Genomic DNA, 12,975 nt, shown 5'->3' on the forward strand with positions numbered 1-12,975 from the left:
CATTCGTCTTCGGGCGAACATGAAAACGACCACAAAGAGGCCGTTTTTTTTGTTCGTTCCGAAGACACGCCGAAGAGAATACAGTGCCGGCAAAACGTAGGAGAAGACGAAGACTCACAACCACGAAGAATCGAAGATTCTTCGTGATCGTCTTCGTTTTTGCCGCGCAGCCGCCACAATTTCAAACAGGAGTGAGCTGATCTCGTCTGTCCAATCAGCTCACTCTTGTGACGTCACGCTAAGGGTCTCGTCCAATGCCTGTGCTGCTGTTTTTTTAATTCTGAAGGCACCTTTATAAGACCAGAGCTTGCCTGAGAGATCCATTCATTTTTCGCTGTGACTGCTTTGGCAACACTGCTGTGCTGCATCCGAGCGTTACAGATAGATTGTTCTGTTCTGTGTGAGACTGGTAAGCCTTAGCCTGCCATTTCTCACAGTGTACTTCATCCTCACTTCAGTGCTACTTAATAAAATTAATAATAATAATTTGATTAATTTAATTTTTTGTTTTATTTAATTTGTTATCAACTGTAGTGTAAGTGCTGTTGAGTTGACAGTGCACCCAGTGTCTCAGTGGCACTGGGGTGCCCTTGCCCTGGGCTGGCACTAGTGCCTACTGCCTGTCCTGCTTAAATAAATTAAATAGAATTTATAAATAATAATTTAATAGAATCTATAATTTAATAGTTCATTATAATATTATATATATATATATTTGTCAGTCATATATATATATATATACTATAGTATACTAGTGTAGAGTGTACTGTAGACATTCATCTACTATTGTCTAATTTAAAATCAGTAATATTAATTAATATAATTAATAATTGAATTCATTATAAAATTATATATATATTTGTCAGTTATAGTTAGTAATAGTATACTAGTGTAGAGTGTACTGTAGACATTCAAGACATCTACTAGTGTCTAATCTAAAAGCAGTAATCAATAATTCTATAATTCTTTCTTATCTTAATAGTTAATTAAATTAGCTAGAAATAAAAGTAATAATATTAATTAATTACTACTAGCGTATAGTTCAGCTAATCTTATTAGTACTGGTGCTGCAGCTCTATAGTTTGTGCTTTGTTTTAGCAACAGCAAGAGACCAAGTCAATTTTTCTTCATTAATAATCTTTCATTTTATTTCATTTGTTTTGCTCACCTCAGTCCATCAGTGAACTTGTTGGGCTAGTGAGTGCAGCCGCATAAGTGCTGTGTTTTTTTTTTGATCAGCAAGCAGTGACGTTAACTGTTTTGCAAAGATTTTCTCATTTATTTTACATTTTATTTCAATTTTATTAAAAGTACCCTTAGTGTTTTGCTCACCTCAGTCCATCAGTGAAGTGAACTTGTTGGGCTAGTGACATTTTAATTTATTTCTAATTCTTTTCAAGAAAAATTGACTGTGACGAGCTGTACTAAGCAAAGCTTCAAGCTACTAGCTGTAGTACTAAAATAATTCTAATCTTCTTTAATCTTAATCTATAATATATTATAAATAATATATAACAATATAAATTCTAATTCATAATCTATAATATAAGTAATTCTAATTCTAAATTCTAATTCATAATCTATATTCTTCTATCTATAATACATAATATATAAGTAAATTATTTCTAATCTATTAATATTATATAACTTAATTAATAAATCATATACTGAATCTGATTTAACCTCACTTTAGCTTAGTGGGTTTGAGAGCGTCTGCCTAGAGGTAGACTTATAGTAAGGAAATATAGCTTTAGGCTAGCATAGTAGTAGGCTAAGCTCTTAGGCCCGTGTAAATTCAAATTAAAAATAAAATACTGCTAGTTATTAAATAGTTAATCTTGAGTTAATAATTTAAATAATTTATGGCAGATTGCGCACAACAGCACAGTGCAGTAGTGCATAGTTTTACTTTTCAAGCAGTAGCACTTGAAGAGAACTTCCTCTAATTTTTTTGTCTTTAATTTGTTTTTCCTTTTTTTATTTTATTTTTTTATAGTTTTTTAAACACTACACTACACTACACACACAACACAAAATTTGAAATGGATCCTCCTTTTGGGACTAAGGAGGGACAAGCTCCATCTACCACCACCACCACCACCACCACCAGTTCTAATATGCAGCCTTTGCGTCAGTCTAGTCGGCCAAGTAGGCCAAGCTCTCGCTTATCATTTGGGGAAGCATTGCTTGAAGGATCATCAAGTAAAGGAAAGGCACCAAAAGCAGGCAGTAGTAGTGCGGCTAGGCCCACAAGCTCTATGGTTTTTTACGGAAAGCCTAAAGCACCAGAAGCACGTTCAAAGTTAAAGGGTAGCACAAGTAGTACCAGCCCAGTGACTAAAAAGAAGTGCCTTTTGCCCCAAGCAGCATCTTCCCCATCCACAAGCAGCATGCAAGGTACCAAGCAGAGCCAAATTAGCAGCAAGACTCAGAGGGGTCCCAAACCAAAGCGATCTCATTCCTTTGTAGGGAAAACCACCACCACCACCACCACCACCACCACCCCCACCACCACTAGTGCTGCGCCTACTGTTCCCACTGGTACCGCCACGCCATGTCCTCCTAGTACCTCTAGCAAGCCACCAAGTCTTTACAAAATTTTTGTAAAGACAGTTAGAGAGAGGGTTACACATAGTGGAACTCCACCTAGCGAGGTAGCAGAGGAGCCTGAGAGGCCAAGTGCAGAGTCTATTCTTCCTGCTCGCACTACTACTAGTCACGAGTCTCACGACGATATCAGTCTTAGCTCCAGCCTAGCAGGAATTCCATTCGATCTGGCTAATGAAGAGCTAGACTATGAGCCAGAGGAAGTAGAGGAGATGAGTGGTCAGGAATCAGATTCCTCAGGGAGCAGTGTCCAAATGACTAGTGCACAATTTTCCCCTGAGCCTCCACCTTCTCCGCTACGATCATCACCATCACCACCACCACCAGCAGCAGCAGCAAAACCTAGCAAATATAAAGCAATTAGCAGTCCCACTATGGCCAGTACTGTTACCACCAGTCCCACCACCACTAGTTCTGCCTCTGTTCATCCACCCCGAGCAGTAGGAGCAGCACCCAAGGCACACTCCAAGGCTATGCGCGCCCCAATTTGGGAGCACTTTGAAAATGTTGAAGAAGGGCGCTATGGAAAGTGCAAACATTGTGGGAAGCTAATAAGCAGAGGGAAAGTGTCTGGCCATTTTACCAGTGCTAGCATGAAGCATCACCTCAGCACTCAACACAACGCTGTGCTATTGGGGAAAGATGCAGAAGTAAAACTTAGTGCAGGCAGCATAGCTGGTGGCCGTGGAAAAACCCCAACAGCTTCTTCTTCTGAGCCAATAGCAGCAGCAGCAGCTAGTGCTGGCAGCCAGAGACCAAGGCCGGTTGGAGCACTGCATGTCCAGCCCACCCTGGAACAATTTGTGGCATTCCAATCCAAAAGGTCAATGCCCAAACAGCAGGCCAATAAAGTAACGCGACTGATTGGTCAGTTCATTGTTGTTGGAGGGGCATCCTTCTCTATGATCGAAGGGGAGCCTTTCAAACAATTGATGGCGGCTGTGGCTCCACAATATACAGTTCCGTCATGTTCCACTTTCAGCAGGAACATTGTCCCCTCATTGTATCGGTCCTGTGTTGCAGCAGTGAAAGAGGAGCTTTCCAAGGCTGCTGGTCAGTCTGTTCATTTCACTACAGATTTGTGGAGTGCACCTAGCGGCCAGCATGCCTTTCTTTCTTTGACAGCACACTGGTGGCAGCCCGGTGTGTCTAAGGAAGCTGCTGCAGCAGGCTACCGATCTTTCCTTCTCCATGCAAAAGTGATGGATGAAAAGCACGCTTCCCAAAATATTCTGCATGCAATGAGGAAAATGTTTAGCCTTTGGGTGGGAGCAGAGGCGGGCACCAATGTTGAAGTTGGTTTTGTGGTAACTGACGGAGGTGCCAATATGGTGAAAGCGCTGCGAGATGGTCATATTGTTGGTGTGCGCTGTGCAGCCCACATCATCCATCTTGTAGTGAAGGCAGCAATGTCAGAAGGAACTAATGTGGCAGCAGTAGTTCTGTCCCGCTGCAGAAAGATCGCTGGGCACTTTCACCATAGTGTTAAGGCTAGCCAACTTTTGAGGGAAGAGCAAGAGAGGTCAGGTCTTCCCGTACACTGCCTACGTCAGGATGTCAGTACACGGTGGAACTCCACGTTAGACATGCTAGAGAGGATTTTGGAGCAGCAGAGGGCAATCCATAATCTTGCCTCAGAGCACAATATTGGGATTACCTCTCCATTGAATAGGGAGGATTGGACAGTGATCGCCCAGCTAGTGGCAGTCCTTAAACCATTCAGGGATGCCACAGAAAATTTAAGCTCAAACACTGCCAGTCTGGCCCAGGTAATCTAGGCAGCAAGATGGATGTGTTCCTTGGAAACTGTGAGGCTGTTCAAGGTGGCACTCTACATCCTGATGTAGCAGCCATAGTCAGGAAGCTGAAGGATCTGCTAAAAGTACACCTTCGCAAACGAATGGAAGAGAGTCCCGAAATGATGCTAGCGTGCCTTTGCGATCCAAGAATTAAGGGAAAGCTAGCTTTGAAATTTAATGTTCTCAGTAGCTACCGGGAGCAATTGGTCAACAAGGTGTGTGACTGGCAGCGTAAAATGGGAATGCTGTCCGTGGAGGGAGAGGTGCAGGAGGAGGAAGAGATGATGTGGTCTGCTACTCATAGCAGCAGCATCATCAGCAGTGCCACAAGCAGCACAACACAGCTGAGTGGAGCAGCTGCGTTTTGGGAAGAGGCACTTGGGAGTATAGTTGGACCATCTGACAGAGCTAGCAGCAGAAAGGAGAGTAGTGCTGCTGAAATGGTAAAACTTTACCTCTGTGAAGTTCCTTCTGCGCCTAATGTTGATCCTCTTAGCTACTGGGATGAAAAGAAGAGTGTGTGGCCTGCACTCTCATGGGTTGCGCAGCAGCTACTATCATGTCCGCCAACCACTGTTCAAAGTGAGCGCGTGTTTTCTATGACTGGAAACATACTGAGTCCACAGCGCTCACGCATGGCACCTTATCTGATGGAGCAGATTGCCTTTCTTAAATTCAATCTGCCCAAGTTGGGTTACCCAGCTCTTAGCTTGGAAAGTTAATTTTTTTTCTCTGTAATGTTTAAGGTAGTTTCTCCCCCTGGTTGCACGTGTTTGTGTTTTACGCTAGGGCCTAGTGTCTGAGTTCTGGAAGTCCGCTCCCAAACGCCATGGACTGACAGACTTTCATGCTTTGCTCTAGGGTGAAACAGGTGAGCGGGTCGTCAATTGCCCACTCATTCACCTTTTTCCTTTTCCAACGCTGCTGCTGGTGGTGGTGCCAGCATCTTTTGCCAGTTCGCTTCCTGGCTGAAATCATGCCTCAAATGTCCCTAATGGAGAGGGTAGTTTCTCCCCCTGGTTGCACTTGCTGCGGTGTGGCAATGCCTGCTACCTCCGCCGGTGTAGCCAGCTTACGCTAGGGCCTTGTGTCTGAGTTCTGGAAGTCCGCTCCCAAACGCCAAGGACTGACAGTCTTTGGATGCTTTGCCCTGGGGTGAAACAGGTGAGCGGGTCGCCAATTGCCAACTCATTCGCCTTTCCCAATGCTGCTGCTGCTGGTGGTGGTGGTGCCAGCGTCTCTTCTCTGCCAGTTCGCTTCCTGGCTAGTGTCATGCCTTAAATGTCCCTAATGGAGAGGGTAGTTTCTCCCCCCTGGCTGCGTCTGTTTGCGGTGTGGCAACGCCTGCTACCTCCGCCGGTGTAGCCAGCTTACGCTAGGGCCTTGTGTCTGAGTTCTGGAAGTCCGCTCCCAAACGCCAAGGACTGACAGTGTTTGGATGCTTTGCCCTGGGGTGAAACAGGTGAGCGGGTCGTCAATTGCCCACTCATTCGCCTTTTCCAATGCTGCTGCTGCTGCTGGTGGTGGTGGTGGTGCCAGCATCTCTTCTCTGCCAGTTCGCTTCCTGGCTAGTGTCATGCCTTAAATGTCCCTAATGGAGAGGGTAGTTTCTCCCCCCTGGCTGCTTCTGTTTGCGGTGTGGCAACACCTGCGACCTCCGCCGGTGTAGCCAGCTTACGCTAGGGCCTTGTGTCTGAGCTCTGGAAGTCTGCTGCCAAACATCTAAGACTGACAGTGTTTGGGTGCTTTGCCCTGGGGTGAAACAGGTAAGTGGGTCGCCAATTGCCCACTAATTCGCCTTTCCCAATTCTGCTGCTGCTGCTGCTGCTGGTGGTGCCAGCGTCTCTTCAATGCCAGTTTGCTTCCTGGCTAGTGTCATGCCTCAAATGTCCCTAATGGTAAGGGCAGTTTCTCCCCCCTGGTTGCACTTGCTGCGGTGTGGCAACGCCTGCTACCTCCGCCAGTGTAGCCAGCTTACGCTAGGGCCTTGTGTCTGAGCTCTGGAAGTCTGCTGCCAAACGTCTAAGACTGACAGTGTTTGGGTGCTTTGCCCTGGGGTGAAACAGGTGAGTGGGTCGCCAATTGCCCACTCATTCGCCTTTCCCAATTCTGCTGCTGCTGCTGGTGGTGCCAGCATCTCTTCAATGCCAGTTCGCTTCCTGGCTAGTGTCATGCCTCAAATGTCCCTAATGGTAAGGGCAGTTTCTCCCCCCTGGTTGCACTTGCTGCGGTGTGGCAACGCCTGCTACCTCCGCCAGTGTAGCCAGCTTACGCTAGGGCCTTGTGTCTGAGCTCTGGAAGTCTGCTGCCAAACGTCTAAGACTGACAGTGTTTGGGTGCTTTGCCCTGGGGTGAAACAGGTGAGTGGGTCGCCAATTGCCCACTCATTCGCCTTTCCCATTTTTCAGTGCTGCTGCTGGTGGTGGTGGTGGTTGTGGTGGTGGTGCCAGCATCTCTTCTGTGCCAGTTCGCTTCCTGGCTAGAGTCATGCCCAAAATGTCCCTAATGGTAAGGGCAGTTTCTCCCCCCTGGCTGCCTCTGTCTGCGGTGTGGCAACGCCTGCTACCTCCGCCGGAGTGGCCAGCTTACGCTAGGGCCTAGTGTCTGAGCTCTGGAAGTCTGCTGCCATACGTCTAAGACTGAAGGTGTTTGGGTGCTTTGCCCTGGGGTGAAACAGGTGAGTGGGTCGCCAATTGCCCACTCATTCGCCTTTCCCATTTTTCAATGCTGCTGCTGGTGGTGGTGGTTGTGGTGGTGGTGCCAGCATCTCTTCTGTGCCAGTTTGCTTCCTGGCTAGAGTCATGCCCAAAATGTCCCTAATGGTAAGGGCAGTTTCTCCCCCTGGCTGCGTCTGTTTGCGGTGTGGCAACGCCTGCTACCTCCGCCGGAGTGGCCAGCTTACGCTAGGGCCTTGTGTCTGAGCTCTGGAAGTCCGCTGCCAAACGTCTAGGACTGACAGTGTTTGGATGCTTTGCTCTGGGGCACGGGCGTATGAACCGGGGGGGACGGGGGGGACGGATCCCCCCCAGGAAATCATAAGTGGGGGACCGATAATATAGAAATCCCCCCCAGGGCTGTACGTGAGTCAAGTGCACTCACAGCTGCCCGATCAGCAGCTGCAGCCTGCAGGACTGGTTAGGGAAATCCGTGATCTCCCCAACCAGTCCTGCAGGCTGCAGCTGCATTAAGGTCACACTCACCAGCGTGCTGTCTGTAACTGAGCACCGGGGCGACGGGATATGACGTTTATATCCAGCCCCGGCGCTCAGCATAAACAGCTGTGCGCAGCCGCACTGCACAGACTGCGAGCGGCAAAAAGGAAAGTTGGAAGAGAAATCAGAAAGGAGAAAGAGAAATCAGAAAGGAGGAAGCGAAAGTATAAAGGAGGAAGAGAAAGCAGAAAGGAGGAAGAGAAAGGTAAGAGATGTGGAAAACAAAGGTGGGGGGGTATGATGTGGAAAACGAAGGTGGGTCAGGTGGGTAGGTAGGTAGGTGGGTGGGGGGGTATGATGTGGAAAACGAAGGTGGGTGGGGGGTTATGATGTGGAAAACGAAGGTGGGTGGGTATGATGTGGAAAACGAAGGTGGGTAGGTGGGTGTGTCTTGGGTATGATGTGGAAAACGAAGGTGGGGGGGTGGGGGGTATGATGTGGAAAACGAAGGTGGGTGGGTGGGGGGTTATGATGTGGAAAACGAAGGTGGGTGGGGGGGTATGATGTGGAAAACGGGTGGGGGGTCTGATGTGGAGAACAAAGGTTGTGGAGCGGGGTCTGATGTGGAGAACAAAGGTTTGGGGGGTCTGATGTGGAGAACAAAGGTTTGGGGGGGTCTGATGTGGAGAACGAAGGTGGGGGGTCTGATGGTAGATTTGTGTGTGCATATACATATGGTGAGGCATGTGTATGGGTACTTGGGCAGGCATATGTGTTTGTGTATAGGGCAGCTGTGTATACGTGCATGTATGTGCATACGCCTGTATGGGCAGTGTATATGCGTACGTCTGTATGGACAGTGTATATGTGTACGTCTGTATGGGCAGTGCATACGTGTACGTCTGTATGGGCAGTGCATACGTGTACGTCTGTATGGGCAGTGCATACGTGTACGTCTGTATGGGCAGTGCATACGTGTACGTCTGTATGGGCAGTGCATACGTGTACGTCTGTATGGGCAGTGTATACGTGTACGTCTGTATGGGCATTGTATACGTGTACGTCTGTATGGGCAGTGTATATGTGTGTATATAAGGAGTGTATTTGTCTTATAGTGTATACGTCTGTGTAAGTATGTGCAAGGGCAGTGTATATTTATGGGGAGGCGTGTGTGTGTGAGCAGTTTATGTATGTTTGGGCAGGCGTGTACAAGGGTAGTGCATTTGTGTGATGACAGATGTAGCTTCGACTCACGGGCCAGGCTCGGCTCAGCTGCTCAATTAAATAAAACACCAACACACAAGATGGGTTTGAAAAGGCCACAGCCGTTTTATTTAACAGTCATTGTCCTGTAAAACCTGAAATAATAAACATAGATGCGTTAACAGAGACAATGACGTAACCAAAACCAACCTAGCTTGCCAAGTTATCCAGGTACCAAACCACACACCAATTTTGGGAGGGGACATACCAGGATGCCCCAACCCGGACCTGAGGTTCCGAGCACCACTCCTTGCAAGGAACCTCCCACCGGTTATGACCACCAATGATCATACCACCACATTAACCCCTTGGATACCTGGCAAGCTACCGCCCACGACTGTGACTAATGCAGCAACACCACTTCACAAACTCAACCACATAAGGGGGGGGGTGGGACAAACACCACCAGGTAAGGTTAAACAAAATGGATCCTTACCCCTGTGATCACCAAACTTAAATATCCTCCTACCAAAACTCCTCCCCTAAAATCCACAATTCCTGCCTTAGCCTAGCCCTGCTCAGCACTCTGTCAGGGCCCACTCTAGTCCATTCTGGCCCCCGTGGGCTTCAGTACTGGCAAGTGTGTATCTGCAGGCAATTGCAGCGTATATGTGTGTTTTTGTGGGCAGGCATGCGTAAGAGCAGTGCATATGTGTGTATGAGCAGGCATGTCATACTTAAAGGGAAGATAATGATTCCCTGTAACACATGTTTAACCCATTGTGTGTGTGTATGTTAGTGTGTGCATGCGTGTGTATGTTATTCAAGTGTTTAAGCGTGTGGATATGTTCCTGTGTGCATGACTGTAGTAGCCTCTACTCCCGGGCTAGGCCCCCTGCAAGAACACACAAACCTTTCCCCCAATAAAGACACGACAACCATAGATTTTTTGGGTGTAAAAGGCCACAGCCGAAATTTATTTAAATGCAGGCCATTGCCACGCAGACCTAAAACCAAAATAGGTGCGTTAACAGGACAATGACCAACACACAGAACAATAAATAACATAAATTAACATAATTCAACATTAACCATTTAATGTAAACCATCCCAAGCTTACCAGGTTATCCAGGAACCACAGGGAAGGACATACCGAGATGCCCAAACCCAAACCTAAGGTTCCCAGTTCCACCTACTAGGAAACCTCCCAAAACCAATGCTCTCCCATCAGCATTAACCCCCTAGATACCTGGTAAGCTTACGCACGACCGTGACAAACACACACCAGAAGAACACAACACACAAAAGGAACAGGGAGGGAGGGTGGGACAAACAGTGAGTGGTAGGTGAGACAAAATGGAGACTGCTCCACTGGTGCCAAACCCCTAAATAGCCCACCATTAACCCCTCCCCCCACATTCAAAAAATTCCGTCAGGACCTATCCCTGCTCGGCACACAGTCAACGGCCCACTAAGGCCCATTCTGAGCACCGTGGGCTTCATGACGTGTTAGGAGTCTTAGATTGTTCCTTCAGTACATCATAGTAGTCTCTGTGGCCGTGTCCAGTGGGGTCCATCTGTGGTTGTAAGATTTTTCTTTTTTTGTGAGTTTCTGTGGGAATTTTCTCCCATTCATCTAGTAGAACGTTTTATGAGCTGAAGGTGATATACCAAGACATTTTAGACAACACTATGCTTTTAACTTTGTGAGAACAGTTTTGGGGAAGGTCCTTTTCTATTCCATCATGACTGTGCCCCAGTGTACAAAACAAGGTCCATAAAGGCATGGTTTGCAAAAATTCCCCACAGAAACACGCCAAAATCTTGTGGAAGTCGTTCCCAGAAGAGTGGAAGCCGTTATAGCTGCAAAGGGGGACCAACTACATATTAATGTCTATGTATTTAGAATGCAATGTCATAAAAGTCCCTGTTGGTGAAATGGTCAGGTATACCCTACCAGTAAAAAAGCTATCCCCCCCAGATTTTTATGGGTTCCTACGCTCATGCTCTGGGGTGAAACAGGTGAGTGGGTCGCCAATTGCCCACTCATTCGCCTTTTCCATTTCCTTTTCCATTTCATTATTTTCCTTCTGATACACAACCAACCAACCAAATATAACACACACAATAACACAAATAACAAAGTGACATAACACATATAACACACAGTGACAACACACATAACACACATACACGTACAATGCACAAATCACAAGGACCTTTCCTCTTGTTATTTGTCCTGGCCTTCACTTCTACACTCACTAGCATTAACGCTATAACTCACACTTCATACTATAACATTTTTCCATCCACATACCTGCCAACAGACCCAACTTTTTCAGGGACAGTCCTGCTTTTTTCCAGTCCTGTCCCATCTAATTTAGCTATCTAGGTATGCAAATACACTTTGGTAGTTATAGCTCGGTAGGTAGCACTAGTATAAACATTAAATAAATATAATAAAGTACTAAATAATAAATCTAACTTTAAAATACATTTAAATAAACCCCTAATTTTTTTTAAAAAACCCATTAAAATTACAATTAAATTATTATTTAGACATAATACATCTTTAACCAAACTAGTGCACTGCTTCTAATCTTAAACATAACCGTACATTAACCCTAAGCTATTTTTTAGTTCTTGTCCAACATTTTTCCATCCGCATACCTGCCAACACACCCAAGATTTTGGTGGACAGTCCTGCTTTTTTCCAGTCCTGTCCAGTAAAAGTTGGGTTGTTGCAAAGTATGCCATTGTGAATAGGTAGCAAATGTTAGGCATGTATTACAAGTGGTCCAAAATCAATTTAAAAATGTAAAATAATCCCTATTCTTTTATTAAACATCTATGGATATGTGATTGTGTATGATAAACGGAGGCCAAGTTCCTTGGAGCATTTGTCTCTAGGTCATTTTGTGTACACTACACCTCAGTACGTGTGTGCAACTCTATTGGTCGTTTCGGCAGGGGGCTGGCCTGCCATCAACGAATGAAGTGCGTTCTGCAATTCACTCGTTGATGCCAGACCAGCCCTCTGCCGAAACGACCAATAGAGTTGCACACACGTTCCTTCACAGCAGCTGCTGCTGTTCCGATGTGTTGTTAACCCCGTATTAACCCCTGCTAGGCAACCGGGAAGGAAACGAAGATTAAACAAGCACGAAGAATGTCCGCGAATATTCGCCCGAAGAGAAGACAGGAACGGGCAAATATTCGTGGAATACGAAGGTTTTTTTTCCCCCCGAAGACGAGCACGAAGACGAACACGAAGAGCCCCCTGGTGCCCAAGTCTAGTTTCTACTATGTTTGCGCAGCTTTTGTTGCAGGAGAAATGCACAATGTTCTTATATTCCAAGTGTAATGAATAAACCCCTTTTAACTTTGATACGTTAAGTAATCTTTGATTCTACATGTCAAGGGCCTGGCAATACCTCCAGCATCCCTGCAAGAAAACTTCCTAACAAACTCCAGTTCAAACCGTAGGAATCTACTCTTTCGCCGTTTCCTTTTGCCTATGTGTTCGAAGCATGTATGTAGGTAGTGTGTATCGTGCATTGTAAACCCAATACCAGTTTAACCACCAAATAACGACACGGAGACCGAAATTGGATAAAGCAGGCCACAGCACAATTTTATTATAAAACCATAAAACACTGTGTTGGCCCAAAACACCATAAACCAATAAGAATAATATACAATAACCGATAAATAATAAATACAAATATACAAATATACATAACACATTACCGTAACATATTCAAAACATAACCAACACAGGAACCGAATTAACCCCGTCCTTGCCGGCCTCTCACACTGCACAATCTAGACCACAGGTACTCACCTCCCCCCTCGTCCAAACAAAATTGACAGCTACCTTTCGCTGTCCCACCACCAATGCTAACCACCAGCCGTCCAACAAGCTCGGTGGGCACGTCCAATAAAACACCAGAGGTTAGGGGAGGATTGAGCCTTCCATTACACCAGCATCCAAACTCCATCACTTACCAAAACCAGACCGGCAAGGACACGCAAACCTCCAGCTGTGACAAAAGAAAGAAAGTTAGTACACAAGAAATAGGGAGGGAGGGTGGGAAGCAGGTAAGACTGTTGGCCGTGTCTGTAAAAAAGGACAGTGACCGGGGTCACCCAGAGGGCACCTTATATCACCTAGGGTCTCCCACCCCTCAATTAACATACCCCAATCAAAACAC

The sequence above is a fragment of the Sceloporus occidentalis genome, unplaced genomic scaffold (assembly GCF_023333645.1).
Source record: "Sceloporus occidentalis isolate IW3139 unplaced genomic scaffold, rSceOcc1.0.p SCAF_188, whole genome shotgun sequence".
NCBI classification, from domain to species: domain Eukaryota; kingdom Metazoa; phylum Chordata; class Lepidosauria; order Squamata; family Phrynosomatidae; genus Sceloporus; species Sceloporus occidentalis.